Source organism: Apteryx rowi, unplaced genomic scaffold (assembly GCF_003343035.1).
Source record: "Apteryx rowi isolate R43461 unplaced genomic scaffold, aptRow1 scaffold_19, whole genome shotgun sequence".
Lineage (NCBI taxonomy): Eukaryota > Metazoa > Chordata > Aves > Apterygiformes > Apterygidae > Apteryx > Apteryx rowi.
The window spans coordinates 1,327,384-1,332,623 of record NW_020448196.1 but is presented as its reverse complement, the minus strand read 5'-3'; positions in this window follow the sequence as shown (position 1 = coordinate 1,332,623).

Below are 5,240 nucleotides of genomic sequence, written 5' to 3'. Positions count from 1 at the left end.
GTAAGTGGCTGCGCCGCGGCGAGCCCCCGTGGGGAAGGACGTGGGGGCAGAGGCGCTGCCTTTCCCCAGCCCCAACCGGGGCTGGAGGCAGAGGTGACCCGCGGGTGAGCGGGGGACTTGGCCCCCCTCCACCTCCAGCCCCCCCGGGCCCCCATCAACCTCGCAGCAAGGTCACCTCTCCTGGGAAAAGCCTGGCTCTCTCGCCTTAATGAGATAATTACGTCCTGCACCACAGTTAAAAACTCATAGGCTGCTTCCCTTGGGGTTACAAAGAAACCTCCCTAATGAAAACCAGCCACCGGGAGAGGAAAAAGGAGTTTTTCCTCTTTAAAAATTAAACATATAGATATATATATGGAGGAGGTGGCAGGAGCGAGGGGGGGGGGGGACAGAAACCAGTGGCTGGGGCTGGTTGCTGGTGTCCGGCGAGGGCTGGGCTCGGGGTGATGAGCAGAAATCGAAGAGGTTAATGATGATTATTTCTTCCTCTCGCTTGCTGCCTCCCCGGTGCCTGCCCGCGCGTGGCTGCAGGCGCGTCCGGACGGCGCTGCGTGCACGGGGGCTTCGGGGGCTTCGCTCCGAGCTCAGGAACATCTCTCCCGGCGTGGCCCAACGCAGCTGGGGAGGACAAGCCCCCGGCTGAGCTATTTTAGTGTTTGTCGAGAGCTTTTCTTGTSCTCTTTCTCCTTCGAGTCACGGGATCACGGATTTCTAAGCGAGCTGGCGCTGCCAGATCTGATGGTCCTGCCGGGGCAGCGGCTTCCTGGAGCTCTGCTCACTGAAAGGGGCGAAGCCCAAGGCAGATTTTGGCGCTCTCCAAGCCTGCGGGGGCTCCTGGGTGTCCAAAGGAGCCAGTCCGACCTCCCCCCTCCCCTTTTATTCAGTCCGACTCTTGGTCCTATGGTCCAAAGCTTTGGCCCTGGCTATCTGAGGCCGATTCAGAAACTGGAGTCGGCTCGGGGCTAGCCCTCCTTCTCGCCATGTAAACCAGGGGTTGGAGTCACGCCGCTTTCTGATCCCACTGTGGCTCTGGGGCCGCTGCCGTAGGGGCACCGGATGAGCACGGCTGGGGCCTGCCAGTGCCAGCTGCGGGTGCCCTGCAGCAGCCGCCGCCGGCAGGGGCTGGATGGGCCCCTTCTGCGCGCGCTGCAAGGGGACGCTGAGCACGGAGCCAATGCCTCAGTGCACGTACTTAGGTAAAGCTCGAGGCATTTCCATCTCTTTTCCTAGCGGCGCCAGGCTTTCGGAGGGGGACGCCTGTGTCGCCCCGCCAGGCGGGCCGGTAAAAGGCTGCTCCTTGCTCCCCGGGGACCCCGTCGCGCCCCGCTCCCAGCCCCATGCTCAGCCCCGCAGCCGCGCCACCASCCCTGGGGCCCGGGCGGCTTCATCCAGCTCGCTCTATCCTTCATCCTGCACCGCTTTATCCTTTTCTCTCCCCAGGGGCTGCCGGAGACAGACTTTTCCCGTGGACTAACCGGGAGCGACCCCTTCCCCGAGCCGCTTCGTTCCACCGGAACCGCCCAGGCGGACGCTCGCCCCTCTGCGGACGGAGAAGTCCCTTGGGAGGACGCCCAGGTATCCGCGGGGACCTGCCCGCTGCTCCCGGCAGTGCGGAGCCGGCGCCTCGGCTTCGTCCCCGGCTTTTCCCCCTTGGCCCAAGGTCTCCTCCGGGCTGGGGAACATCTTGCTGTGATTATTTCGCAGGGGRCTGCAGGGCGACGCGCCCCGGCCCGGCCCTGCCTCCCCCCTGCCTTGCGCGGCCGCATTTATAACCCTTTTCCTCCTCCTTGCCCTTGGCCAGACCTTATTCTTGAACCGTCTGGCTTTTCCAGGGGAGACTTCTTTTGCTCAGTTCATGGCATTAAATAATTAAACGGAGGGAATAATCGTCGGTGAAACCCCCTTGGGTTCGCACTTCCTCGGGCCCTGTGATTGCTGATATTTTTTTGGGTGAAATATGACCTTTTTTATGATCAAAGGGGATCAGAGTTCCAAAGGAAAGTTTAAAAAAAAAAAAAAAAAAAGGCCAAGCATTTTCTTTTTCCCAATCCTAGCGGTCTGGTAAAGTTTCTTTAGACATGCAAAGATTTACACACCTTTCTGCAGGGTGCCTTAAATTACCCTCCGACTCTTTACACATTTCCATGAGCAGAGCAAGAACAGTAAGTCATTGAGAAATTAACTGGCCTTTCAGTAATATCCCCTGTCGGCCTTTCAGAAGGAGAATGTCTAATGACTTTTTTGAAGTAGAGGTCAGGGTTTGCTTTTTTTAAATAAAACAATCTGTATTAATGCAATTTCCTTTTTAGCTGTAGGATTTGCCTTTTTTTTTTTCCCCAAGCATCATTTTTTTTAACTCCGCCAGCCACACAAGGCATCTAAAGCTAGACCCATTTGTTTGCAAACCCCTCTCCTGTCATTTCCTAGCTCTCCCGTGCAAGATCTTCTTTTAAAAAAAATGCATTTCAAGTGATTAAAACTGGACTGTGGAGCTGGCAAGGTGACTCCCGTCCGTGCTTAGCAATGCACCGGTGGTGGAAACTAAGCCAAAGACATTTGCTTCGCCTAAAATTGAGCGCGTGGGTTGTGCCGGATGGGGTTAGACTTAAGCGTGTGCTCAGGCACTGTGTTGGACTGGAGTTACTGGGCTGCTGAACCAAAGCGGCATCACCAAAGTGATGGGCCGTGCCGGCTGCCTGCGGTGAAGAGCGCTCTGCTCGGAGCCGGCCGTGTCCTTAAGAGGAATGTCTAGTTACCAGTCCTTCGGTTTCTTCTCTTAGAAAAAATAAAAAGTAAAAATCACGGCTCTTGGTAATCTCAGCTTGTGTCCTCCAAGGGGTTTCCTGACGTGTCTTTCCTGCTGCGATACTCTCTCGTGCTGGCACAGGGCTCCCCACTGCGCAGAGCCGAGCGCGCTTTGCAAGTCCTCTGCCCTGCTGCGGAAACGGGGCTGCATAGGGGCGGCCGCGGCCTCGCTGCGCCCGGGCTCGCCGTCACCCCGCTCCTCGCGTCTTCCCGGGCACGTTGCTTGGCAGAGGAGCGCAGCTGATGGCTGCGTCCTCCGCGGCTGTAAGGTAGCGCAGCGGCGTCTTGCCACAGAGCAGCACCTCCGCAGCTGCACCCGCCGCCGCTGCTCGGGGGCACGTGCCCAGGCGATGCTGGGGCGATGCTCTGTTGATGCTCGGGTGATGCTGGGTGATGCTCAGGCAATACTCAGGCAATGCTCAGGCGATGATCAGGTGATGCTGGGGCAATGCTTGGGTGATGCTCGGGCAATACTCAGGCAATGCTCGTACGATGCTCGGGTGATGCTCGGGCAATGCTCGGGCGATGCTCAGGTGATGCTGGGGCGATGCTCGGGCGATGCTCAGGCAATGCTCGGCCAGGCTGGGCCAGCAGCAGCCATCCTGCCCTCTGCCCGCCCCCAGCCAGCTCTACTGCCTGCATCCCACTGAATGAAGACCCCCCAGGGCCGGCATCTCCCCCTCCCGCCACCCACCCGCAGCATCTGCCAGCCCTAAGCGGACATCGGCCTCTTCTTCAAGCTCGCAGCGACGGAGATGCCGCCCTTTCCCCAAGGAAAAGCTCCTTTGACCCCACCAGGATTAACAGCTCGGGGTGCGGCTGAGCGGTGCTGCAGGCTTGCGGGGGGGGTACCGCGTGCCCAGGTCTGGTGTGCAGTTTGCTTCAGCCCTAAACGCGCCAGCCCAGCGTGGCATCGTCCCCGGGGCCGAGGACGGCCGGGAGCCGAGGGCAGGGCTGCCGGGGACGGGCACCCAGCCTGCGGGCTCAGCAGGGCGACGAGGCATGGGGGGCTGCTGCGGGACTGCTTGCAAGCTTTGCGCGCTCTCTGCAAGCACTGCACTCCCCCCGCAAGTGTTGTGCACCCCCTGCAAGCGTTGCRCACCCCGTGCAAGCATTGTGCACCTCCTGGAAGATTGCCCTCCCCCCTGCAAGCGTCGTGCACCCCCTGCAAGCATCACGCACCCCCTGCAAGCATCGCACTCCCCCTGCAAGCGTTGCATACCCCCCGAAAGCATTGCACACCTCCCACAAGCGTTGCACACTGCCTGCAAGCACTGCAGACCCCCCGCAAGCGTCACACACCCCCRGTTGGACTGGAGGCAGCCTGGGCTTTGGGGGGGCTCAGCGCCAGGGAAGTTTTTCTCGGCCAGAGCGCCCCAGTGCCCAGCTTCTCACCCAGCATCCGCGGCTGGGCTGCAGCAAGAGCAGAGCGCTGCCCCTCGCCACCCGCAGCCGCAGTTTTGTCCCCAGATGCCCGTAACTGCCTGCTGCTGCCAAAGACACCCGTGCCCGGGGTTTGCCGGCAAGCGGTGCCGGAGCCGCTGGGGGCCCTGGGGCACCAGGCTGGGCTGGGCCGCGGTCCAGCGAGGCCAGGCGGCGGGTTTTGGGGTGTGGGGGGTCTTGCTGTCTCCCTCGTCTGCCCCGCGTGCTGTGGGAATGGCCTGCGCTCGCGTGGGAATGGCATTTCTTTATCCACGGAGCAATTCCCATTTCTCCCTCCATCCCTCCCAGAAAGTGCAGTTTGTCCTGGGATAGATCCTTTCTTTTTCCTCCCCCCCCCCCCGGGGTCTCCTAGCCCCCCCGTGCCCTAACAGCTACTTGTCTTAACAGTCGGAGGTGTTATAAAACACCGCGGCCAGGCCCTGGGTGAAGGTTTTTCTCCCACATTTCTTATCCCCTCTATTTCTGCTCCTTTCTTTCGCTCTGTCTTTCTTCCTCCCTCTCTCTCTTTCTTTCCCTGCCAGGAATCCCAGTCCCAGATGAACCAATACTCCGTGGCTCTGCTATTTCCCTTTTATTCCCCCCCACCTCCTTCGACAGCGAGATGGGAAAAGAGTGAACTAAAAAAAAAAAGAAAGAAAGAAAGAAAGAAAGAAAAAAAATCAAAGCTGCACATATTGGATCCAGATGTGCTTGCAGCCCTTTCCAGCAATTTAATTAAATTCCCCCAGACAGCCAGGAGGATTTCTTAATGATCAAATTTCCCTGGCTTTCCTCCTAAAATGCCCCTCTTTCTTCGGCTCGCTGTTGCTCTGTCTCCCTGATGGATAGCCAACTCGCATTCTTCCGAGTCCGCCCCGCCAAGGCGATGGGGAGGAAGGGGGCCGATCCCGCCGCTGTTATTCCAGGCGGGCACGCAGCGCTCGCRGCCCGCGACGCCAAGCGCCGTTTGGACGCGCAGCGCCGGCGCTGGTGGCTTCGCGCAGGAACGCGGG